At 47.9% G+C, this 27,524-nt stretch overlaps 1 protein-coding gene across 29 annotated transcripts in view; it reads right to left on the reverse strand.

The window, feature by feature from the left end:
* Positions 1 to 27,524, reverse strand: part of AOPEP (aminopeptidase O (putative)) — a 375,128-nt gene that overhangs the window by 133,723 nt on the left and 213,881 nt on the right. The gene's annotated exons all lie outside the window — the stretch shown is intronic.

A 27,524-nucleotide genomic window follows, 5' to 3' on the forward strand; every position in this document is an offset into this window, starting at 1 on the left:
AGCTCTGATAAGGAAAGCCCATCACCTGCTGTCTGGGGGAAGGAAGACTTCTCAAGAGTCAGTCTGAACTCAAACTAGGTTGCCCAGCCCCAAGACAGGCAGAGCTGCCATGCGTCTTTTTTGCCCTTGAGCCCTGAATCTAGACTGCTCGAAGGGCAGGAACACAGAAGAATGATAAATCTCTGTTCAGAAGGCTGGCTTCCAGGCGCCAGTTCCCAATAACGCCTTCAGTTGCTGTTTTTTTCCTTTGCCTAAAAATGTCCTTCCCAAAAGCATTCCTCTCTAACTCTCTTCTTCCGTCCTCTCCAAGTGAAGAAGTGCTCAAGAAAATTATCTGATGCTGACAGCATTAAAAGGCAACATACAAGTCCCCGAGAGATTCCTTTGACAGCAGCTTGGTGCTGGAGAGGGCAGTGCACAGGCAAGCTTTGCAAGAAACCAGAGGAGGTGGTTTCTAGGAGGAAAAGACACTCCATGAATGGAAACAGGAAACGTCCATCTCTGTGCTACTCTGGGTCTCACAATGCTACTAATCCCAGGTCTTTGCAGAGAGACAAAGTATGGGAGAAAGCAGATGAACTACAACCACACAGAGTAACACAGATGACTCTCACAGGTAGCCAAAGAAGTCAGGCCCACGAGTGCACATACAAATGTATGAGTCCATTTCAATGAAATCCAAGAACAGGCAAAACTGACCTATGCGGACAGAGATCAGAATAATGGTTACCTTTGGGCGAGAGTACTAACAGAGGGTGGAAAAATAGGTTTCTGAGATGCTGGGAATGTTTTATAGCTTGATTTGAATGTACTTTCATGGGGATAAATCATAAAAATCCTTTGAACTTACCTATCAAAGACTTGTGCACTTTAGCGTACCTATGTTATGTTTCATTTAAAAACTTAAGAGCTGCATGTACATGAAACAGCACACACTTGTGAGAAGGAATGGCAGGCTACAAAGGAACGTTGCGCTCACGTGCCACAAGCAAGCACATAACTAGGATCAACTAAGCCCTGTGCATCTGAGGACCAGTGAAAAATTTTTTAAATGACAATGTGAGAGGCAGGACGGGCTGTGGCCAATCCAACTGGTCGGTCGGCTCCCATTCTCATTTGCCTTCTTCCTTGCCACTTGTACCACCGAATCTAAAAAGCTACTGGTCATTTTCCAAGTATCCCTTACAGCTGTGGACAGCCAGGGCACTTAGTCCAGGCCAAAAAGACAAAAGCAGGTGTCTGCTGTGTTTGCATACTGAGGTGGGGTTCTGGGAAAGCTCTTGCTTTCTTTACAAAGGAGGAAAATATGACAGCTACCGCATCTCTTCCCCACAAGCACGGTGGATGGAGCCGCGATGGCCATGCTGCCGCCACGAGGCAGCAAAGCAGTGTTCTGTGGAGAGCAGAATGGACTGAAGGAAGACAAACAGCCTCTGCTCTTGGGCAGCCTGAGACCGCCTGCCTTCTGACTTCTTACTGTGTATGAAAAATAACTATCATTTGTTCAAGTCAACCATTGTTTTATTGTTGCATTAACTGTAGCCAGATTAGTTTCTAACTGGACTAGTACTAACGGCCAGCGTTTCCTGGTTATCCTCTGTGCCAAGTACTCTGCTAAGCTCTTATTATGCATCACGCCCTCAACCCTCGTAACATCCTGATGAGGCCACATCTTGATGATTGCCATTTAAAAGCTAAAGAAAGTGAGTCCTGCCGGGCGCGGTGGCTCAAGCCTGTAATCCCAGCACTTTGGGAGGCCGAGGCCGGTGAATCACGAGGTCAAGAGATCGAGACCATCCTGGTCAACATGGTGAAACCCCGTCTCTACTAAAAATACAAAAAATTAGCTGGGCATGGTGGTGCGTGCCTGTAATCCCAGCTACTCAGGAGGCTGAGGCAGGAGAATTGCCTGAACCCAGGAGGCGGAGGTTGCAGTGAGCTGAGATCGCGCCATTGCACTCCAGCCTGGGTAACAAGAGCCAAATTCTGTCTCAAAAAAAAAAAAAAAAAAAAAAAAAGAAAGTGAGTCCTAATGAAGACTGCGAAACTGGTTAGTGGCAGAGCAAGAACCCAGGTCCACAGACTACCAAAGTCCTTGCTACAATCTGGGGCCTCCCCAAGATCCAGGTCCCCATCTTGGCTGTGCCAAGTACGAAGTGGAGAACCTTAGATGAACTGCTTACCCTCCCTGAAGCTCAGCTTCTTCACCTGTGAAGTCTGTGATGAGACTCAGGTCACAAGGAAGCATTCCATAAAAGCAAAAGGGTTCAACATCTCTCAGATATTACACTCCAGTGTTTATTTCTTTGGCTGGAACACATGGAATGTGAGAGATCAACTTACCAAGGTCATCTGGGCTCAGATGCCCTTGGTTCTTGCTGTACCTGGCACCAAATGCAACAACTGAGATTGACGCGCCCTTTCCCTCTCCACGCCCTCCTTTTCCACCGCAACCACAGAGGCGATGCGGATATTTAAAGGGTGGGCAGGTGGCAGTGATATTTGATACATAATGATTTGATTTGGAATCGGGGCTCCTGAAGAAAGAACCAATCCTGCAGGATAACCCCAAGGGTGGGATTTGGGGAAATGCCTCTGAACAGTTCTCTTGACCTGTCAGCTGGGTCTGAACACCCACCTGCTGCTCTGCCCCCGTCCAGATAGGCCCTCCACCAGCCCTCTTTCTCTCACACTCCTGGCAGTCAGCATGACAGCCACGAGAGATCTTTATCTGAAAACTTGCTGCTGCCACGCCTGAGCTAGGGACTAAGCATCTCAGACATTAGTCAGAAGGGAATTCATTAGCATCTCAACATCTCAGTGTTTCTGTTAGTCGCAGCTGCCCCACCAGGTCTGACAGCTTTGAGAGCAGGGCCTCACTCACCCTGCAATAATGGAGGAAGTGAAATCTGACCCTTGTGTAGAGACTGGCCTGACAGTACTGATCTGAGCCTGAGATGCACAGGTGAGACCCGCAGGGGAAGCAGCAGTGACACACTGGGTGAGGGCTTGGACCCAAGTCTCTCCACTGCCACGTGATCTTGAGCATGAGCCCCACACAGCCCAGCTCCCTCATCTGTGAAAAGAGGACAGTGAGAGTCACCGGAGCAGCTCCCAGGGCTGTGTGGCACCAGAGCACTCAGCCAGAGCTCCTCCTGGCATTCAGTAGTGCAGTGTAAATGGGGCTATTACAATAATACTGTGTTCTGACTGAGGTGCCGGTAGCATCAGCTAAACTTTCCTCTGACAGGCAAAGACATGAACAAGACCTGGCGCCACAGTCACACATTTGAGATGCTGTCACTGGGGAAAGCTGGGGGAGGGGACATCAGAACTCACTTTACTACTGTCGTAACTTCTTGGAGTTTAAACTTACTCCCAGATGAAAAGGTTTTAAAGATACCACATACAAACGTAGCCTGTACTCCCCCTTGGTGAGATCGCAGATTTTGAATGCAAACCCTGTAAGGGCTGGTCTTTAAGCTTGTTCCCTGACTCATCATCATCAGAAAATAAATAAAAGAAACAGCTGGGTGCGGTGGCTCATGCCTGTAATCTCAGCACCTTGGGAGGCCAAGGCAGGTGGATCACGAGGTCAAGAGATCGAGACCATGCCAGTCAACACGGTGAAACCCCATCTCTACTAAAAATACAAAAAAATCAGCTAGGCATGGTGGCTCAAGCCTGTAATCCCAGCTACTCAGGAGGCTGAGGCAGGAGAATTGCTTGAACCCAGGAGGCGGAGGTTGCGGTGAGCCGAGATTGCGCCATTGCACTCCAGCCTGGGTAACAAGAGTGAAACTCCGTCTCAAATAAATAAATAAATAAAAGAAACAACACATTTCAAGAGTCACGTAAAGTCCTACTAAGCTAGGTCTGGGCATCTTCCTTACACACGCCGCCCTTCGGTATACACTGCTCCATGAAGACACCTCTGGGTAAAACATGGAGGCAGAATGATGAAAGCACAGGAATTTTCTATTCACTGTTTGTTTTCTGTGACAATTTTCCTATCTATAAACTGTGAATAATGCACACTTGCCACTGACTAGCATTTGCAGTGCTACCAAAAGAAATGGGACAAAAGGTTGTGAACAAACCTTTAACTAATAAATTTGTATTGTATCAACGCCGCTGGTATTTGGCAGGTGTGACTGTCTGTATGCTTTTCAAAATGGATTTAACAGCTACCCAGCAGGAAAGGCTTCCCCACCGGGACCATCAGCCTGCAGCAGACACAGAAAGATAGTCCTCTGGTGTTGAAAAAGGCAATTGCTAAGATGATTTAAGACAGAAGGAGGATCCCTCAGGAGCCACCGGAAAATAAAGAAGGTTTATTTTGTCTTCCTGATAGTGCAACCACCCAGTGGTGGATATCCAAAGAAGTCTCAGCGTCCCAGATCAGCTGCTAATGAACGTGGTAAGGAGAAACTCTATAGCTAGCAGAACTGTGGAAAATGCAAAGAAACCGCACATTTTGATAATCAGGGTAGGAAAATGAAAGACGAAACTCAGAAAAGCAATGAGTATCAATGTAAAACCAAAAATGTCCTCAGGTTTTAATGGCCGAAGTATCAGAAGTTCCTCTCTGAGAAACAAAACACCATATGGAGAAAGAATAAGAAACAGATCAATGCAATAGTCTGAGTGCTGTATTGCCTCATTCAACACAGCAAGTGATGATCTAGACACATTTGCAAAAGAGAAAGAGAAAAATGGAGAGCCAAGACACCCACGTGACTGCACAGGTGGTTTCTGCTAAGGGTGGTTCTCAGAGAACATGGACAAAAGATGAGCAGGAGGCTGGAGAAGGGAAAAACGCACACTACAGAAAGCGAGCTGGGAGGCTGTAAAACGACTGCCAATAAGGCAAAACTTCAGGATGAGCTCGTGGAGAGGACCCTGGACAAGAAAAAGGGCTTTGGAGGTGAAGTTGGGAGCATAAGGAAGACCAGGTGCTTAAGAGGAGGCAGAAAGAAGAGAACAATTCGACTCCCACTTTGATTCAACTTTCCTGCCAAGGAGAATGATTTTCAGGCTACTCACGGCAGAGCAAGCCTTGCCATGTGGGGACTGCTGCATGTTACAGCGGACAGGGCTCCTTCCAGTTCCAAGCCCAGGTGAGGGACAGGCTCTAGCTCTGAAAGCTTCTACCTGTGATACATGTGATCACAGATCTCTGGGGGGATCTAGTCACACAATGAGAAAGAAGCTGATGGAGGCAGACAGCTATTCTGATTTGCAAAGATAAGAGATGGGGGGCAAAATCTGTGACGACGTTACTGAAGAGAGTTTGTGAGCACTTAGAAGAGCAAAATGATGAACTACAGGAGTTACAGTGGAATCCTGAGGGCCAATTCCAGAAACTTACTGGGGCATCCTGACTCCTGCAAGGCAGCCAGCAGAATGGATGTGGTGGTGAGCATGCTATGGTGGTCATTTCACGGCTTTATGGAAGGCTGAAGAACAGACCCCCAGGGGTGTTGATTAAATTATTTGCTATGACATGGACGGAGGTCCTTAGGGCTGTGCCCAAGGAATGGTGATTGCTTGGCTGAACAGATTTACCTATGAGCTACAGCTGGGAGTTTAGCTGGTTGATTGACAGCATCCACAGTCAAGAAGAGCAACCACAGGCTGAACTGAGAGTCCAAGTAATATGAAGAAAATATCTAATAGAGAGAACAGGTTTTGTAAAAATTAACTGTTTGCCTATGAAAAAGATTTAGTACATTCAATTTTCTGTAAACACAACATCTAGCAGGAGGTGACTGCTGTGGCTTCCAATGAGGTAAGCACAATGGTGGGCTGGATCAACAGGAGGAATGCCAATGTCATGGGAATCCCACTGAGGAAGGCAGCTGGGAAAGGAGCAGTTGGCAGCTGGGCTCTGGAGTCAGATGCGCCTCTGCTTTCACCCCAGCACTACTGTTTCTCGCTGTGCGGACATGGCCAACTGCTTAGTATCTCCATGTACCTGCTTCCTTCTCTATCAAATGGGGAGGAACATGGTTCTGTAGTACCAGCACTTCTCTCATAAGGCCACTTTTGGAATCAAATCAGAGATAACGTATTAAGAATGCTTAGGATAAAGGCCGGGCACGGTGGCTCAAGCCTGTAATCCCAGCACTTTGGGAGGCTGAGGCGGGTGGATCATGAGATCAAGAGATCGAGACCATCCTGGTCAACATGTTGAAACCCCGTCTCTACTAAAAATACAAAAATTAGCTGGGCATGGTGGCGCGTGCCTGTAACCCCAGCTACTCAGGAGGCTAAGGCAGGAGAATTGCCTGAACCCAGGAGGCGAAGGTTGCGGTGAGCCAAGATCGCGCCAGTGCACTACAGCCTGGGTAACAAGAGTGAAACTCCATCTCAAAAAAAAAAAAAAAAAAGAATGCTTAGGATAGTGTTTGGCATATTAAAAGCACCCAAAGACTGTTATTAAGGAGAAAAAAATGCAGAGGACTTGGAATGGTAGAACTGCCATGACAAGGTTTATCATACTGAATGTAAAAATGAAATATGGGGCCGGGTGCAGTGGCTCACGCCTGTAATCTCAGCATTTCCGGAGGCCAAGGTGGGAGGATCCCTTGAGGCCAGGAGTTCGAGACCAGCCTAGGCAACAAAGCGAGACCCCCATCTCCACCTAAAAAAAAAAAAGCCAGATGTGGTGGTGCACACCTGTAGCCCCAGCCACTCAAGAGGCTGAGGTGGGAGGATCACTGAACCCAAAAGTTCAAGACCGCAGTGAGCTTTGATTGCACCACTGCACTCCAGCCTAGGCAAGAGAGCAAGACCCATCTCTTAAAAGAATAACAAAAAAGAAACAGGGTATATGTATCTGAGTGAATCCAACTGGACGAACGCTTGCCCTTTCTTTTCTGGATGCTCCATATCCAGGAATGCAGTAACAGTTCCACTCCATGCTTCGTGGGCGGAGCCTCAAAGCAGGCTGTGTTCACTGCAATTGTCGCATTTGGAGAAGATCACTGTCAGCAGAGAGAACGACCAAGGACCAAGCCCAAGAAAGTCAGCGTTCTCCCAGGCATGCAGTATATATGCTAAATTCACCCAAAAAAGTGACCTATAGGTCAGGAAAAGAAAGAAGTCTTCAGAAATGTGGATTGTTTTGGTGGGAGCAAGGCGCATTCTGTGCAACTCCGGAGGTAAGAGCTAAGCGGACTGCGCAGATGTTGCAGGAAGCAGATTCCAGCCCAGTCTGAGAAGGGCCATTCTAAGGATCAGGCTGTTCCCACAGGAAATCTGTCTGCTAGTGCAATGAGACCTGAAGTCTAGAACTACTCAGGTAGAGAAGCAGAGTAGCCACCTGTCAGGCACAGGGAAGGTTAGGCAAAATCACTTTTTTTTTTTTTTTTTTGAGACAGAGTCTTACTCTGTCATCCAGGCTGGAATGCAATGGCTCGATCTCGGCTCACTGCAACCTCCGCCTCCTGAGTTCACGCGATTCTCCTGCCTCGGCCTCCTGAGTAGCTGGGACTACAGGTGTGTGCCACCACACCTGGCTAATCTTTTGGTTTTTTTTCAGTAGAGATGCAGTTTCACTGTGTTAGCCAGGATGGTCTCGATCTCCTGACGTTGCGATCTGCCCACCTCAGCCTCCCAAAGTACTGGGATTACAGGCGTGAACAACTGCGCCTGGCGGCAAAATCACTTTTAATGTCTTTTCTGACTTGAATATCTACAGTTTTAAGAGATGATATAGCCTGGAATGTATTTAAGCTAAAGCCTGTGAAGAAAAACATTCATCCATTCAGTGGAGTCAAGAGGTTTGCTACATAGCTTTGTCCTTGCTAAATCAGCATTAAGTGTGGTTTTGATTTTTTTAAAAACTAAACTAAATAATTTAGAATAATTTAGAGGAAGCTTAACTGAATTGTATGAAACATACACTGTGAGACAGAATCAACTCTGAGTACAGGATCCAAGCAGTACAAGGCCTTGACTGTACTTTTCACAGTGTTCTGTTTGGGGTAGGGGAGAGTTGTGCAATGTGCCGAGACTGATCTCATAAGCTGGGTTCACGGGGGCCTCTCCCTCTATCAGGGTTAAGGTGTTCACAGTGACACAGTCATAACCCAGGCTGTTGGTCTGCCACACACATTCAGAACATAGGAATCCAGAGAACCTGAAAATTACTGGAAGCAAAAGTAGAAAGAATAAAAATGGAAAACTTTTTTTTGTATTGCATAAAAGAAAAAAATCACGACTTCTTCCGGAAAGAGGCGAATCAGATAAACATCGGCTTCATTTTACAAGAGGAGGCTCGAAGCCCATTTTGAACACTAACAGCATGTGCAGAGCTGTGTGCTGAGGTAATGGGAAGGATCGCCTCATCCGATGACTCAATACGGAGCAGATGGCCCGTGGGAGCTGGAGAAGGACTTTTCCCTCCTCGCTGGGGGACAGCAGGGCCCGAGGCATGAGGATAGCAGCAGCAGGGGTGGAGGGCTCGCCTAGTTTTCAGCCCAGCACACAGCAAGATGCGCAGGAGGACAAGTCCTCGGGAGAGAAGCTCTTTCCTCAGTCTTGCCAGCACAGCGTGCTCTTTGGATCTTCCATTTCACAAGCAGTGCATCCAACAGTAAGTGTGAGACCATTCACCACAGCACTGTTTGGAAAAGCAAGGAACTAGAAATGACCATCATGACGCCCAATGTTAACAAATGTTTGATGGTTAGTAACGGAACATTCATAATCTGGGAATACCCACAGCAGTTACAAAAACAAAGACTTCTCTGTGCTGATAACAAAAGAGTGGCCAGGATTCTATTATTAAGAGGAAAATGGGAGGTATAGCATGGTGTGGATAAAACACACAATCTTGTGTGTATACACTTGTGTGTGGGGGATGTTTTCTTGGGAGTAAATTATCATTCCATGAGGTTGTTATATCACAGACCCTAAGGAGATGTCTTCCATTCATCCAACTCTGGAAATGGCCTCGTGGGTCTCATCTAATCCTCAGAGGTCACGAGTTGCCTCCTGCCCTCATTTCTTTTCCCATCTCTCCCCAAGACAATTACTGATCGACCCCACCAGGCTACAGGGATGTTATGAGACAGCAGAAAACATCGAATGATTTCCATAAATCTCTCTCCTTTTTAAAAAAATTGAGACGTAATCCACATATAGTGGTTTTTAGTATACTCATAAGGTCATGTAACCAACGCCATAATCAACTTTAGAACATTTTAATCACCCTAAAAAGAAACTAAATACACACTGGCAGTCACTCCCTAATCCCCTTTCCACCTCCACCCAGGCCCCGACCATTAATCTGCTTCTGACTTTGGGAGACCGAGGTGGGAGGATTGCTTGAGACTGGTAGGCTAAGGCTGCAGTGAGCCATGACTGTGCCATGGAACTCCACCCCTGGGACAGAGTGAGACCCTGTCTCCAAAAAAAAAACTCTACTTCTTGTCTCTATGGATTTGCTGGTTCTGGACAGTTCACATAAATGAAATCATATAGTATGTGGCCTTTTGTGTCCAGCTTTTTCCACTGAGCATAAGGTTTTCAAGGTTCATCCACGCCGTAGCAAGTATCAGTACTGCATTCCTTTTTATGGCTGATTAATATTCTACTTTATAGATATAATACATTTTGATTATCCATTCATCTGTTGATGGGCATTTGGGTTGTCTTCATATTGGGCTATGATGAATAATACTGTTATGAATATTTGAGTACAAGTTCTTCATTTCTTTTGGTTATTTAGCTGGAAATGGAATTGCACAGTTATAGGGTCACTCTATGCTTAAGTTTTTGAGGGACGGCCAGGCTGTTTTCCACAGCAGCAGCACCATTTTATCAACAGTGTACAAGGGTTCCAATTTCTCTAAGTCCTCACTAATATTTGTTATTATCTGTCTTTTTTCATTGTTGCCATTTAGTAGGTATGAAGTGGTATCTCACTGTGGTTTTGATTTGTATTTCCTGATAGCCAATAATGTTGAGCATCGTATGTGCTCATTGGCCATCTGAGTATCTTCTTTGGAAAAAGGTCAACTTTAATTGACCTTTTTTTTTTTTTTTTTTTTTTTTTTAGATGGAGTCTCACTGTATCACCCAGGATGGAGTACAGTGGCGCAATCTCAGCTCACTGAAACCTCTGCCTCTAAGGGTCAAGCAATTCTCCTGCCTCAGCCTCTTGAGTAGCTGGGATTACAGGTGTGTGCCACCATGCCCTGCTAAATTGTTGTATTTTTAGTAGAGATAGGGTTTCACCATGTTGGCCAGGCTAGTCTGGAACTGCTGACCTCAAGTGATCTGCTGCCTCAGCTTCCCAAAGTGCTGGGATTAAAGGCGTTAGCTATTGTACCTGGCCAGATTAATCTTTCTTTCTTTTCTTTCTTCCTTCCTTCCTTCCTTCTTTCCTTTCTCCTTCCCTCCTTCCCTCCTTCCCTCCCTCCCTTCCTCCCTTTCTTTCACCTCCACCTTCCAGATTCCAGCGATTCTCCTGCCTCAGCCTCCTGAGTAGCTGGGATTGCAGGGACACACCACCACGCCTGGCTAATTTTTGTGTTTTTAGTAGAGTTTTTGTCATGTTGGCCAGGCTAGTCTCGAACTCCTGACCTCAAGTGATCCACCCACCTCGGCCCCCCAAAGTGCTGGGATTACAGGCGTGAGCCACTGTGCCTGGCCCAGAATGACCATTTTTTAATTGGGTCATTTGTCTTTTTATTGTTGAACTGTAAGAGTTCTTTATATATTCTGAATACAAGTCCCTTATCAGATATACAATTTGCAAATATTACCTCCCATTTTGTAGGCTGTCTTTTTACTTTCTTGACGGAGTCTTCTGTCATACAAAAGTTTTTAATTTTGCTGTAGTCCAATTTACTGATTCTTTTTCCCTTTGGTTACTTATGCTTTCAGTACCTAGTATCTAAGAAACTATTGCCTAATCCAAGATCATGACAATTTACATCTACTTTTTTTCTGTTTGTTTTATAATTTTAGCTTTTATGTTCAGGTCTTTGATCCATTTTGAATCAAGACCTTATTATCTTTGATGCTATTGTAAATGATTTTCTTTTTTCTTTTTTTTTTTGAGACAGAGTCTCACTCTGTCCCCCAGGCTGGAGAGCAGCGGCACAATATCGGCTCACTGCAACCTCCGCCTCCTGCGTACAAGCAATGTAAATGAATTTTTCCTAATTTAATTTTCAGAGTATTCTTAGCTGGTGTACAGAAACACAGCCAACTTTTGTGAGTTGCTCCTGTATCTTATAACTTTACTGAACTTGTTTATTAGCTCTAATAAATTTTTGGACGATTACTTAGGATTTACTCCACATAAGATTATGTCTACAAATAGAGACAGTTTTACTTCTTCCTTCCCAATCTGGACACCTTGTAGTTCGCTTTTTTGCCGAACTGCCCTGGCTATAGCCTCCGGTACAATGTTGAATAGCACAGTTTCTGTTTCTTATTCTGGCTTGCAAGGGGCAAGAACTCCTGCAAAACTGAAGTGTGACTGACCTCCAGCAAGGTGTTCTCTCATGTCTGTGCAGCCAGGTCCAGCAGAATACCTGTACGATTTCTGTCATTCACTCCAGATCAAAACTGTTGGCCAAAACACAAACTAAATGGTAGGAAAAAGGAAGTAAGCAAATTCTTTGTGAAACAAAGTCAATTTGGCATTACATGAGAAAGCACTCACCGAAAAGTTTTCCGGAATGAGAAACTAATGCTCATTAGCTGAGCATGTAATGTACATAGTGACTCTTCCGATTGGCTGAGTGCATAAGATATCCTTAGGATAAGCAAAATAAGAGTGAATTATTATAGATTGGCATATGTACATGAATAATTTTCTAGAAAATATTTTATAGTCAAATAGTGTTATAATGAAACAGTGCTACACAGAGGAGCAATATGGAAGTATGCATGTATACTTATGAAATTTACTTTCCCAAGATTCACGAGAAAACAGTAGCAATAATTATCTTTGGGTAAGGGACTATCGTGGTAGTAAATGGAATTTTATGCTTTTCTAAACTGTTTGAATTTTCTGTTTTTTTGTTTGTTTGTTTGTTTGTTTGTTTTGAGACGAAGTTTCGCTCTTGTTACCCAGGCTGGAGTGCAGTGGCACGATCTTGGCTCACCGCAACCTCCGCCTCCTGGGTTCAGGCAATTCTCCTGCCTCAGCCTCCTGAATAGCTGGGATTACAGGCACGTGCCACCATGCCCAGCTAATTTTTTGTACTTTTTTTTTTTTTTTTTAGTAGAGACGGGGTTTCACCATGTTGACCAGGATGGTCTCGATCTCTTGACCTCGTGATCCACCCGCCTCGGCCTCCCAAAGTGCTGGGATTACAGGCTTGAGCCACCATGCCCGGCACTGAATTTTCTTACTATGTACTTTAATTTTTGAAAAAAACTAACCAAAGTTAACTAACCAGTGATTATGAACTGCCTTGCTTTTTCGTGTGTGTGTGTGTGTGTGTGTGTGTGTGTGTGTATATATATACACCCTACTAAACGTTATTACAAAAGTGAAACACCAAGTTCTGTAAATATGCTGTAAATATGTATATTAGGGGTCTATGGAGAATTCTATCCCCCTTAGAAAAAATGCCTGAGTGCTGAGTAACCAGGGAACGTTCTGGAAAAATAAAGAGAGAAGGTTATTTGAGTTCAGTTATTCAGGACATGTCTGTCATCTTTGCTGTTTAAAAGAGCTGAGAGCTAAGGGTGTCCCTCTAACAAGAAACAAACTGAGCGCACAGCTCAGGCGGCTGGAGCTGGCCTTTGAAACAGGAAAGGGCAGAGTCTGTTTCTGGCTAGCTGAAAGCTCTAAAGTTTTTCAGAAAATGCTGGCATAGGGTATAACATCATCCCATCAGGAACAGGTAGAAACTCTCTTCACAGCTTGCTTGTTAGTGCATGTGGTTCGAATTAAAAAACTAGACAGAGAGGAGGGGTAGAGGGGAATCCCACGTGCCTGAGGGATAGAGGGATTGTAGGGCAGGAATCCCAAGACACACAGTTGGGACCTTAGGAGAGACACAAGCCAGTACCAATGGTCAGGGAGGAACTCTCGAAGGCCATAAAGCCAAGAACGTTTTTCTACTCCGGACCGTGGTGAGATTATGAACAGAGAGAGGCCAAAGGAGCTTTATAGAGATGAGCCAGAGGGGACACGGGGTGGCCCTTCAGAGGGGCTGGACTGGATGTAGGTTCCAGAAGGGTAGTCTTAGAAGTGCTCATTCAATTCTCACCCCTGGTGATCTGCCTGAGCATCTCTGTGGAACTCTGAGACCTTTTCCTTTTAAGCCTATGCTCTACCTGTATAACCAGGCATTCTTGCACTTTTTTTTTTTAACATTTAACAATTAGTAAAATTAATTTTTTGAACATTCCAACCAGTTATGCTTGTCAGGAGGGGAGGTAGGTGTTTCCACGTTCTGGTTGTTAAAGAGACAGGAGCAGATGCCTTGTGTGGTCCCCAGGGAAGGGTGGCAGCAGGGAAAGGGATGGACCCAGCTCCAGAGCCCTGGGGACATGAGGGTACGAGCCAGGCTGAGGAAATGAGACTACACCAGGAAGGACAGTGGGGCTGGCTGCAGGGGCCACATCCTTGTGCCCTCTGCCACTTGTCTGACAAACCTCTTCCAAGTGCCAGAGGACACAGATGACAGCATCAAACATGTGTTAAGTATTTACCTGAACTGTAGGAAAGTGTCAATATTCATTTAATTTAATTTAGTTTATTTAAATGGAGTCTCACTTTGTTGCCCAGGCTGGAGTGCAGTCTTGGCTCACTGCAACCTCCGCCTCTTGGATTCAAAAAATTACGGTGCCTAGGTCTCCTGAGTAGCTGGGATTATAGGCATGCCACCACGCCCAGCTGATTTCTGTACTTAGTGGAGACAGGGTTTCACCATGTTAGCCAGGCTGATCCCAAATTCCTGATCTCAAGTGATCTGGCAGCCTCAGCCTCCCAAAGTGCTGGGATTACAAGGCCTGAGCCACTGTGCCTGGCCCTGCCAATATTCATTTTAGATCCACCAAAACAGCAATTCCCTATGATTCAACTTAACGTACGTGTTCTAGGTGGTCTGCATGTTTGCACTGCATTCATTCCTCATGCCCCCCTATAAGGTAGAAACTATTGTGTTATCCCTGTTTTACAGTTAAGAGGACTAAAGCTAAGTGTGGTTAACTCCCTCAAGGCCACACAGCAAATGTGTATAAAGGCTGAGTATCCTTTATCCAAAATAGTTGGGACCAGAAGTGTTTCAGACTCCCAATATTTCTGGATTTTGGAACATCTGCATTGAAATTAAATATCTAAGTCAAAATACAAATTTATTTCTGTTTCATATATAGTTAGTCCTCAAATCCTCAGGTTCTCCATGCTTGGATTCAATCAACTGCATATTCAACCAACCTCAGATTGAAAATACAGTCCTCAGGGACGTGGAGCCCCTGGATACTAAGAACCAGCTGTTTGAATCCTCAAGTTCCATAAGGCTGACTAAGCATGCTGGGATTTTGGTATGGGGGCAGTCCTGGAACCAGTGCCCCAAGGACACTGAGTACACTTTACACACATAGCCTGAAGGTAATTTTATACATTTTAAAAATAATTTTGTATATGAAACAAGTTTCGACTGGGGCCCACCATCACATGAGATCAGATATGAAACTTTCCATTAGGGGTGTCACGTTGGTGCCCAGAAAGTTTGGTTCAGATTTTCATATTAGAAATGTTCAACCTGTAGTAGAGTCAGAACTCATGCAGGCAGCTATTCTCGCAAACCCCATCCTACCACCCTGGGTTAGGACTGAGGGCGGATGAGCTCTGGGGCGGAGCTCAGCCTACATCCTCAGATGATGCCTCCCTAACCTCTGGGGCAGAGCTCAGCCCGCATCCTCAGACGATGCCTCCCTAACCTCTGGGTCGGAGCTCAGCCTGCATCCTCAGATGATGCCTCCCTAACCTCTGGGTCGGAGCTCAGCCTGCATCCTCAGATGATGCCTCCCTAACCTCTGGGTCGGAGCTCAGCCTGCATCCTCAGATGATGCCTCCCTAACCTCTGGGGCGGAGCTCAGCCCGCATCCTCAGAGGATGCCTCCCTAACCTCTGGGGCGGAGCTCAGCCTGCATCCTCAGATGATGCCTCCCTAGCCTCTGGGGCGGAGCTCAGCCCGCATCCTCAGATGATGCCTCCCTAACCTCTGGGTCGGAGCTCAGCCTGCATCCTCAGATGATGCCTCCCTAACCTCTGGGGCAGAGCTCAGCCCGCATCCTCAGAGGATGCCTCCCTAACCTCTGGGTCGGAGCTCAGCCTGCATCCTCAGATGATGCCTCCCTAACCTCTGGGTCGGAGCTCAGCCTGCATCCTCAGATGATGCCTCCCTAACCTCTGGGGCGGAGCTCAGCCCGCATCCTCAGAGGATGCCTCCCTAACCTCTGGGGCGGAGCTCAGCCCGCATCCTCAGATGATGCCTCCCTAGCCTCTGGGGCGGAGCTCAGCCCGCATCCTCAGATGATGCCTCCCTAACACCAGGCAGAATCAACCAGATACTGGCCAAGGAGGAACGTGAGCTGTTGTCTTTCCCTCTTTTCAAAGCCTCACAAACTTCATGGAATCCCCCAGTTTAACCTTTCTTTTGATGGGTCAATCCTTATACACAACTGGGATGGTTTTACATTGTATTACCACTTGTATTACCACCAGAAGTCTTCTTTCAATCCGTTTTTGATAGCTGCAAATGAACAACTGAGTCAGATCCTTAGGCCAACCAAAGTCTTCTGAACTTATGCCTCTGTTCCTCACACAGCCACCTGATTCTAATTCCATCTGTTCTTTAGACTCTTTCTCTTTGATCACATGTTATCCCAAATGTTGGGTAACCTTCCCAGAACTCTAGTTTCATTATGTCATTCTTGGAACTTAAAACACCTCACCGTCACCCAGAGGATTACATGCAAGTCCTTGAATCTGCCGTCTGAGGAGCTCCATGACTTGGCCTCGCCTTGCCTGGCTCACCCTCAGTCTCGACAGGCTCTTTTCATGGCTGCCCTCTCCAGCAAGTCCACTCTCGTGTTAACGTCCACTTCCACAATCCATTCCTTTTTATGCCTTCTAGGCTTTGCTCCTTGAATTCCTCTCCCTCTGCCTCTTCACCAGTCTCAGTGGTATCCTTTCTTTTTTTTTTTTTTTTTTTTGAGACGGAGTTTCACTCTTGTTACCCAGGCTGGAGTGCAATGGCGCCATCTCGGCTCACCGCAACCTCCGCCTCCTGGGTTCAGGCAATTCTCCTGCCTCAGCCTCCTGAGTAGCTGGGATTACAAGCACGCGCCACCATGCCCAGGTGATTTTTTGTATTTTTAGTAGAGACGGGGTTTCACCATGTTGACCAGGATGGTCTCGATCTCTTGACCTCATGATCCGCCCGCCTCGGCCTCCCAAAGCGCTGGGATTATAGGCGTGAGCCACTGCGCCTGGCCCTCAGTGGTATCCTTTCTTACTACCCCACCTCAAGCCTCACATCTCCCTGCAGCCCTTTTCAACAAAGCTTGCCAATAGAAAAGTCTCAGTTCTTAGAACTCTGAATGTACCCTGGGATTATCTATCTATCTTGTGACCAGTATTTCAGCTCTCCAAATGATGTATAAAGAACCTCAAGGACAGAGATCATGTCTATGAGATTCATTTTTTCAACACTTATTGAGCACCCTCTCAGTGCCAAGCACTGCGGTGCACTGAGAAACAAGACATGGTCTCTAGGTACAAAAGTCTGAGGGTCACAGTGAAATATGTATTAGGTTGGACCATATAAAATTGTTTTTGTAGAGCAAAAATGGTCAAATATTGGCAATTTAATATAGTAAAAATAAAGAGAATGATCGAATCATGTGGTAAGATCAGAAGGGAGGGGAGGTAGGTGTTTCCATGTTCTGGTTGGTAAAGAGACAGGAGCAGATGCCTTCTATGGTCCCCAGGGTAGGTTGGCAGCAGGGAAAGGGATGGGCCCAGCTCCAGAGCCTTGCGGACATGAAGGTACGAGCCAGGCTGAGGAAATCAGACTAAGCCAGGAGGGACAGTGAGGAACAGAGAAGACAGCCTAGGAGTACAGAGGAGAGACGGCAGCTCACGTTAGGATAGGGTCTGAGGCTTTTTGGGAAGGCAATGAAATCTGTGCTGAGTCATAATGATGAGTCATAACGACACGGAATTATACAGCAAGGCAAGGATATTCTAAATAAAGACAGCATTTTTAAAAGGCATGGAGGTAAGAAAGAGCAGGCAGATGGCAGGAGTTATGGCTGAATTGGGTTCCCCCACATTTATATGTTGGAGCCATATCCCCCAGTACCTCCTAATATGACTGTCTTTGGAGACAGGGCAGCTGAGGGGTTCAAGGGGTGGTTAAATTAAAATGAGGCTGTCGGGGTGGGCCTATTCCAATGTGACTAGTGTCCTTTAGGAAGAGCAGATTAAGACATACAGAGCGACGTAAGGGATGTGCAGACACAGAGGAAAGGCCACGTGAGGACACAGCGCGAAGGCGGCTGTCACAACATGGAGTGTATATTTGGTTTCTGTCCTCACTTCCTGTCATGTAATTCCTAAAATCCTCCAGGTCTTCACAATTGTGCCTTTGTATGCTAATGAGCTGACGGGTGGCCGGCAGCCCTAGCTGGCTTCAGGAAGGGCTGGTCACCAGAAACACCAAAGCAGCAATAGGGGGTTGGGACTGTCAGCCCCTATCCCCCAACCTCCAGGGAGGGGACAGGGGTAAAGGTCAAGTTGACCACCAAAGGCCAATGGTTTGATGAATCATGTCTGTATAACGAAATCTCCATGGAAACCCAAAAGGACAAGGTGAGGCAAGCTTCTGAACGCAGGGAGGGGGCCACATCTGCGGGGGGCAGGGAAGCCCCACGCCCCTTCCCTCATCTCTTCGCCTGTATCCTTTGTAATATCTTTATAATAAATGAGTAAATGTGAGTCTTTCCCTGAGTTCTGTGAGCTGAGCTAGCAAAGTAATGAACCCAAAGCGCCCATCATGGGAACCCTAATCTCTAGCTGGTTGGTCAAAAGCACAGGGTGGACCACCCGGGGTGTGTGACTAGCGTCGGAGGTGGAGAGCAGTCTTACAGAACTGAGCCCTCACTCCGTGGGATCTGATGATCTGCACGGTGTCAGAACTAAGCTGAATTAGAGGGCTTCCCGCTGGTGTCCACTACAGAAGTCACTGCTTGCTTGGTGTGTGGGGAAACCTTCCACATGTTTGGTCACAGAAGTCTTCTGTGTTGACGGTTGCGGGGTGAGAGCAGAGGAAAAGCAGTTTGTTTTTTCTCCTCAGTGACTACAAGGCAAGGACGGAGGCCTCAGAAGAAACCAAATCTGTCAACACCTTGATCTGGGACTCCTGGCCTCCAGAATTGTGAGAAGATACATTTCTGTTGGCCTTCGGTATCTTACGACGGCAGCCCAAGCTGACTACCACGGTAGGGGTCTCTGAGCTACCTGGAGGGTCAAGCAAAGAACAAGAGATGGGACGGGGGAACGGAGGTGATGGGCAGGGACTCGCATGCCACACTAAGGGGCTTGAAGATGTTCCTGCAGGTGAGGGTTTTAGCAAGGAGGTGGCAGAATCATGAGGCGTTGGAAGGAGAGCTCTCTGGTGGCAGCAAGGAAGGGCAAGACCAGAAGTGGAAAACACTGTGGGGCTGTTGGACTGCTACGAGCAAGTGGTGAACAGAGAGTGGTACTGGGGTGAAGAAGAGGGGCTGAATGGAGGAAAACCTTAGGAGATGAAATTGGTGGCAATGGCTCCCAGGGCAGGAGTGAAGGAGAGGCAGGACCTGGAGGTCCCAGGCTCCCACCCTGCTGTGGGTGGGTCTGTGCCCCCAGCAATGAGTTTAGCACTACAGGAGGGGAGCAGATGAAGCGGGGTAGAGGGATGACCAGTAAGAGATGCCTGTGGGGTAACCAGGAGAGAGGTCAATGAGGAGTTAAGCATTCACAATTGATCTTTAGAGAGATCAGGGCTGCCACTGGAGATAGGGAGCCTTTTACTTAGAAGGGGGTATGGCCAGTCATGTCCACACCCTGCCCATGTGCACAGCAGCCTTTGGCACGCTCTCTGAGACTCAGGGGTGCCCCTGAGGTTGCCTGAGCCTGTCTTTCCTATGAACACACAGAAATGGAAGCACCTGAGACTGTACATTTTTCCAACCAATGAGATGAGTGCAGGGGCACATGCATTCTGTGGGGTCCACTGCCTGATGGAACAACAGAGGATGACCCACGCTTCCTCCAGAGTAACCCTACAAGACCTGGCCTGACGTCGTGGCACCCTGGCTTGGCCTACAAGACCCGGCCTGACGTCGTGGCACCCTGGCTTGGCCTACAAGACCCGGCCTGACGTCGTGGCACCCTGGCTTGGCCTACAAGACCCGGCCTGACGTCGTGGCACCCTGGCTTGGCCTACAAGACCCGGCCTGACGTCGTGGCACCCTGGCTTGGCCTACAAGACCCGGCCTGACGTCGTGGCACCCTGGCTTGGCCTACAAGACCCGGCCTGACGTCGTGGCACCCTGGCTTGGCCTACAAGACCCGGCCTGACGTCGTGGCACCCTGGCTTGGCCTACAAGACCCGGCCTGACGTCGTGGCACCCTGGCTTGGCCTACAAGACCCGGCCTGACGTCGTGGCACCCTGGCTTGGCCTACAAGACCCGGCCTGACGTCGTGGCACCCTGGCTTGGCCTACAAGACCCGGCCTGACGTCGTGGCACCCTGGCTTGGCCTACAAGACCCGGCCTGACGTCGTGGCACCCTAGCTTGGCCTACAAGACCCGGCCTGACGTCGTGGCACCCTGGCTTGGCCTCCTCTTCTTCTCACTTCTATTTCCCTTCCCTTTCCACCTCCTGGGAACATATATTAGTCTGTTCCTGAATTGCCATAAAGAAATACTTGAGACTGGGTAATTTATAAAGAAAAGAGGTTTAATCGGCTCATGGTTCCCCCAGACTATACAGTAAACATGGTGCTGGCATCTGCTCAGCTCCTGGGGAGGCCTCAGGAAACTTAACAATTATAGCAGAAGGCAAAGGGGAAGCAGGCCATCTTATGTGGCTGGGGCCGGAGGGAGAGTTGGTGGGGGAAGGTACCACACACTTTTGAACAACCAGAGCTCATGAGAACTCACTATTGTGACCACAGCACCAAGCGGGGTGGTGATGTTAAACCATGACAAACCACCTCTGTGATCCAATCACCTCCCCCTAGGCCCCACCTCCCACACTGGGGATTACAATTCAACGTGAGATTTGGGTGGGGACACAGAGCTAAACCACACCAGAACATTTCCTAATAAATCTCTTTCCCCTATGCCTTGCGTCAGGGTCTGCGCCTGGGGAATCCCACCTAAGACAGGGGTGTGGGCAAGACCTCTCTGGGAGGACGAGCAGCTGCGTGTGGAGGCCCCGAGGAAGACCAGTCCTGAAGACGCAGGCGGGCAAAGGGCAGACCTCGAAGGAGACGGAGGAGGAGTGGCAGAGGGGCAAGAAGAGTCAGGCAAGGGACTGCCACAAAAGCCAGTGACAGAAACTTCCAGAAGAGCTGTCAAACAGTACCAAACAAAACAGAGGAGTCTAATAAGATTAACAATAAAATTTGCTTCCAGAATCCGGTGACTGTCAGGGTACAATGAGGCAAGGAAAAAACAAGTTTCCCTACACCGGTGAGAGCAGATAGCAGATTCCAGAGGACTAGGAGTTTTTAAGAGCTCTGGGAATGGAAACAAGTGTTTTGATAACAGATGAGGGTGCAGGATTTAAAGGAGAGATTATTAAGGATAGGAGAGGCTGCGTGTGGCGGCTCGCACCAGCGGTCACAGGTACTTGGGAGGCTGTTGCGGCAGGATCACCTGAGCCTGGGAGGCAGAGGTTACAGTGAGACGAAACCATGCCGCTAAACGACAGCTTGGTCAACAGAGCCAGATCCCACCTCAAAGAAAAAAAGATAGGAGAAGTGTGTGAGCACAGCTAGGGACGGGAGGGAAGGCTAAGGACAGAGCGCAGGGGTCGCGACAGAGCCAGGTCCTGGCGGAGGAAGGCCTCCGGTGGCTGGTGCATTGGGCAGGGGCCCCAGGACAATTCCCTTTTGGAGCTTGCCCCCACCAAAGCAGATGAAACCGAGATGTTCATCTCTACTTACCAGACTCATTTTTGAAGTCTGCAAGCTTTCAATTTAAAAATAAGATGGTATGAATCAATAAAAATGTAGCTAATTCAATTCAGGTATGAATGACATATTAAAATATGATGATATGCTTGGCTTGCATCAAGAGGATTGAAAAGGACTGCCTGCCCTTCTTGGTAAGCAACAAGACCCCACCCAGGTAATCCCATAAAAGAGAAGGCTCCATGGTGCTCCAGCGGCACACAAAGGTAACTAGATGGTGATTCTGGGCTAAGTCACCATCATCACGCCTGTGGGTGCCCGGGAAGGGATTCCTGTCCTCCCTGAAAGGACAGGACAAATACCAGCCCACGGTCCAAAGTGATGAGTGCCGCATTTTCCCATTCTGTCTGGATCCTTCTTCCCCTTCTTCCTCAAGGGGAGAGGGTTCAATTCGATGAAACTGTGTCAAGGCACATGCACTTCCAGCTCTACCCTGAAGCTAGCAATTCAACTTTAGCAGTATTAAGGAAGACAGAATGTCACTTGGGCATCTGAGAAGTCGGGGGTAGATATAAATGCAGATGCGTTTACAGGATCAAAAGAAGAACATGGCTGATGGCCTCAGTTTTCCCAGCAGAGCAGGAGGCAAGAAAAGGCAGGGGGAACAGGAAGGTCTGGAATAAACACTGATGGCCTGGGAGAAGGAAGCGGGCCGGGAAGAGTGAAAGGATTTATTCGTGGCCCATGTTAGAGGCGTCCAATCTGGAGAGAGAAGAGCAGCAGAGGAAGGTGAACCCAGGGGTTGGAAGCGAGTGTATGGCTGCACCCAGGACTCTCCGAGGAGGGCAGCTTTCCCACGAAGAAGGCTGCTGTCACTGAGAATACATGTGTCCCCACATGCGGGAGAAAAGACTGCGGTGTTCTTCGGGGATTAGAAATAAAAATTTTGAGAAAAATGTTAGAGGTGAAAACTTCAAGTACATAGAGAAGGATGACACACAGAAGACTCAATTAAAAAGCCTTCCTATTTTACGTGGAATGTACAATGCTTGGGCATCACACGCATTCGCAGAACACTGGTGGCATCCAGACTTTATTTTGGCTGTGGATAGGGTCACATACTTGGGGTTTTTCCCCTAGGACTAAGGGATGTTTTAGTGATCTAGGATTGAGGCATTCGGGAGTCAGGTTAGAGAAAGATGCCCACATTTATCTAGCATGGTATTAAAGTGGAGGCAGCAGCTAAGATTAAGAGTTCCGTAGACCCCTGCCTGTCAGCACCTCCTTAAAGCGATACATGTTAATGTTTTGCTCAGCAGGACCTTGACTTTAACAATGAATCCAGAAAAAAAAGGCAAGTCATGATAAATCACAAACAATAAAAAGCAACAGAGATTCCCTCTGACCCTCCCACCTTAGCTCTTCCTTCCCTGGGGCCTGTCAGAGTGTGCTAACTGCAAGTACTTAGGCAGAGGCTGCCAGAATCCAGCTGCATCCTGGAGACAGGAGGCATGGCGAGCGGCCTTTTGGAAGCACCCGTGCATTTCTGGCAAGAGCCACCACTGCTGCACAGGTCAGGAGGGGACCTTGTAGGCAGGGGACAAACGACAGGAGAAAGCAGAGCAGTGGCAGGACAGAAAGAAACACTGAAATCAGACTTTGCCTGGGGAACAGTTCTGCCCAGGGCCAGAGAAGACAGGAATAGTCTGGGAGAGTCCCTGGGGTCTCATGTGTGGGAAAGACATCTTTAATAGTTAACAAATGAAAAAAGGCATGGAGTTATTCATGTGACCCCTAACATTTTGAAACTGAGCAAATCACCTTGCTTCAGAAGCCTGTAGCCATATTACAGGCTCTCCAGCCAATGAAAGCTGAGAAGGCTAGGAAAACACAAGAAAACTGTAATGAATGACACAGGGAAGTCAACCTCAGACACATCTGTTGCCAAGGAAACACGACAAAGTCAATGTAATAAGCATCTGGGCTGGGTACGGTGGTTCGCGCCTGTAATTCCAGCATTTTGGGAGGCCGAGGGAGGCAGATCACCTGAGGTCAGGAGTTTGAGACTGGTCCGGCCAACATGGTAAAACACCGTCTCTACTAAAAATACAAAAATCAGCCAGGCTTGGTGGCACACGCCTACAGTCCCAGCTGCCTAGGATGCTGAGGTAAGAGAAGCCCTTGAACCCAGGAGGAAGGAAGGAAGGAAGGTACACTTGGTGAGACCCGTGACTCAGTGGATGAATGGAAGGCACAAATGGAAACCTGTTCTTATAAATTACTAAATTTAATAAGTCAGAGGCAAACAACACTTTAGTTTTCCTCTTCTCACTTTGTTAATACTCCACTATCTATAACCAACAGAATGTTCAGTTTTCCTTTTTCTCAGTAGCTTTGAAAATAATAAGACACATACTTCACGTGTTAAAAGATGCTTGGACCAAGGATGCTTTTTACCCTGACCTGTGTGTCCCTGAGTTCAAGATACTCAAAGTTGTTGTTTGTTTTTTTTTTTTTTTAATGCGACTAATTACTTTCTTTCTTTTTTTTTTTTTTTTTTTTTTTTTTTTTGAGACAGAGTTTCGCTCTTGTTACCCAGGCTGGAGTGCAATGGCGCGATCTCGGCTCACCTCAACCTCCGCCTCCTGGGCTCAGGCAATTCTCCTGCCTCAGCCTCCTGAGTAGCTGGGATTACAGGCACAAGCCACCATGCCCAGCTGATTTTTTGTATTTTTAGTAGAGACGGGGTTTCACCATGTTGACCAGGATGGTCTCAATCTCTTGACCTCGTGATCCACCCGCCTCGGCCTCCCAAAGTGCTGGGATTACAGGCTTGAGCCACCGCGCCCGGCCGCGACTAATTACTTTCTCAGTTCCTTGAAGGCAGGAATATGGTATAGGGAAATGAGAAGAGTTTCAATCCCTGAGTTCAAATCCCTGTTCTCCTGTTTATCAGCTAGAGGAGGTTAGACACATTATTAAGTCTTTCTGAGCCTTGGGCCATTGAAGTAAAGATGCTATCCTGCCAGCAAAGAAAGGTGAGAAGGGACTGGCCCCGGAGGCAGAGGGAACTCAGGAGGAGAAAGTGCTTTAAGAAGAAAAGCGTTTTTAGGAGAGAGTGGTCAACCATGTTGAACCATGCTGCAAAGATCCGAAGAGAAGTTTCCACTGTGTCTGCCAACACGTGGAAACCTATCAAGGCACACACCAAGACTTTTACATTGTTTGGGTCCGTCATTTCAAGACCATGGGGCATCTTAAAAGGAAAAACAAGATAGCATCCCAAGGTCTCATTGAAAACAAAATCTAAGAACATAATTTTTACAAGTCTTGTTCTTCCTTTGACTTAAAATAATTTCTAGGTTCTCTGTGTCCATTTCAGGGAGGATTCTAGGGGATGGGTGTAAACGAAACCTAGACTATATAACTCAGGGTAGGTTCGGAAACATTTCCTCCTCATTGTAAGCACATCTGATAACAATATTTTCCTTACTGATGTGCAGTAAGCCTTTCAAATGCAGTCAATTCATGGTTAGCCTAAATTTAGGCAAACACAATTTCTGAATACTAAGACAAAGAAAAGCAAATGCCATAAAAAGCTGTCTAGCACGAAGGCCTAAAAATACTAGATTGTTCTCCAAACTTCACACACAAAGGAAAAGATCTTGGCTATCAGAGGCTGAGTTGACTCCATGGAAGCCAGAGATAAGGCCCCCCTCATGTGTGAACTGGCTTCCCAGGGTGCAGTCTAACTTGCTTCCAAGTTGGAAACACATTTCATCAAAACTCATATTAATTATGATGCCTCTACCCCCCACTTTACGACTGTGGTTATGCAGAACCAAAGGAATCAAAAGGTCTTAGAGACATGGAGAATGGAGACGACCCCTTAGTTTGGAGGGACTGAACGTGTGAGAGGTGAAGAGATTTGCCGAGTGGAGCAGTTCACAGGTAAGCACGCTCCTGCGCTCCCTACCTGAAAGCAGACCTCTCTGGCCCTCATCTCCTTCTGCTACCTTCCCAGTCCTGCTTCCTGAGCCAGCACAACCCCTCACTGGCTATACGCACTGGCTCTGTCCACTTCGGCCTGGCTTCCTTTCCCACCAGCCATGCAGTCCCACTTCTCTTTCTTCACCCCGCAGGCAGCATCCAACATCAGCTACTCCCACCTGCTTCCCTCAGCTTCTTTTCTGGCTTCCATGGCCCTGGTGCCCTGGTCTCTCCGGGGAAACACATGATGGTTTCCCCAGAATCCTTTGTTGGCTCCCCCTCTTCCTCCTGACCTCTTCTCTCACTTTCCCCTCTCCCTGGGGATTCTACTGTGTTCAGGATTTAAAGGTTTTATAGGCTGAATGTTCCAGTCTCTCCAATGAGCTCCTGACTTGCAATCTCCAAAGTTCATAATATTAAATATCTGCTGGTCATCACAAACAACACAGGCAAAGCTGGAAACTTTCTTTTCCTTCCAAGCTCCTCCCCATGTCTTTACCATCACATAAATGGGATCACCATTTACCCACTGCTCAACTCAAAAACCTCAAAGTCATTTTGGATACACTCACTTTCCTCTGCTCCACATTCAATCAACCATAGACCTGCCAGTTCCATGGCCAAAACACATCTCAAATAGATCTGCTTCTTGCGGCCGGGCGCGGTGGCTCACGCCTGTAATCCCAGCACTTTGGGAGGCCGAGGCGGGTGGATCACAAGGTCAGGAGCTCGAGACCAGCCTGGTCAACATAGTGAAACCCCGTCTCTACTAAAAATACAAAAAAATTAGCTGGGTGTGGTGGCTCATGCCTGTAATCCCAGTTACTCGGGAGGCTGAGGCAGGAGAACTGCTTGAACCCAGGAGGCGGAGGTTGCAGTGAGCCGAGATTGCGCCATTGCACTGCAGCCTGGGTAACAAGGGCGAAACTCCGTCTGCTTCTTGCATCTGTCACTGCCTCCCCAGGGCCTCTTGCGTGGACCACTGCAATGCTCCAGCTGTCCTCCTGGCTTTCTGTCGGCTGTCTGCTGTGCTCCCCACACAGCAGCAGAGCAGCACTGTACAAACGCTGGGCAGATCATGCCACCTTCCTGCTGAAGGTCCTGGAGCAGCTTCAGCAAAACCTGGAGAAAGGTCCGTGTGGCCTGGCTCCTGCCTACCTCTCTTGGCCCTGCCCTCAGTCCCCTTTCCAGCCACACTGCCCTTCTTTCTGTCCTCAAGGCACACTAACGCCTTTCCTGCCTCAGGCAGGCTATGGACAAGGCAGCTCATGTTCAGAGAGAAATTCTCCCACCTCCTTACTCGCTGCCCTCCCGTTAGCGTGGACATCACTGAGTGGTCTGCTCACGGCGCTGCGCACCACCTGTAACCGGCCGGTACATGCAGCCGTGCCCCTGCTAAGTGGAAGCTCCTTGACAGCAGGGGCCATGTCCACATTGGCCATCGGAGTAGCTGTCCTGCCTGGCTCAGTCAGCACTGGCCTAGGGAACAGACGCGGGAACAGTGGCTTTGGGGCGGGAACACAGGTCTCCTGGCTCCTGGCCCGCTGCACTTCCCTCTGCTAGATCTGCCTTTCCGAAACAATAGATGAGTCAACTTGGGAGGCCGCCTTAGCGTGCAAGCGCAGGGAACTTTGCCGTGGGAAGGGTGCAGCCTGCCACACCCGACCTTCTGCAGTGCTGCACAAAAGCCCCAGCCAGCTCCCTCCCTGGGGTGCATTTACATTAGGCTTCAGTCGCAGTCAGGCGGAGTGGGGGTGTTCATTTAAAAACAAACCACAACAGCAGAGCCATCCAAGGCAGGCTCTACCCAGACAGGTATGGGGGCCTTTAGGGCAACCATCTAAGAATGGGTGAGGAGAGCGGCCGTTCCTGGATGGCTGTCCCTCCCCACCTGTTGGATGGCAGGTTCCAAGCACCTGAGTCTAGTCAAGAGGGGGTGGATGGAAGCTTCTGTTGCCATAGCAACCACAGTGCTCCCGCAACCTAGGCACCAGCTTTCAGATAACCATTTGGCAAAGAAAAGGAGCAAAGCAGAGAGGGAAAAACATGGAAAATGGCACGAAATAATGGCAGGAAATAATCTTGCACATGCCGCAAGCCACAGTCTGCAAACAAAACTCAGGAGCCGGCTGTGGAATCGTGCTGCAGGGGAGAGCAGCACAGCCTTCCTGCTGGGCTACAGTGGAAACAAAAGGCCCCATTGACACACACATCTGTGACCACTAAACACTTAGAAATCAATATTTTCCTAAAGATTTTTCCCCCTTTGGCTTTACAGGGTTACTGTCTGCCAGGCTGCCAAACCCCAACTCTCGCCACGTCCACAGCCACCACATGAAGTGACTATTAGAACTTCAAAT

This window comes from Saimiri boliviensis, chromosome 2, assembly GCF_048565385.1.
Source record: "Saimiri boliviensis isolate mSaiBol1 chromosome 2, mSaiBol1.pri, whole genome shotgun sequence".
NCBI lineage: Eukaryota > Metazoa > Chordata > Mammalia > Primates > Cebidae > Saimiri > Saimiri boliviensis.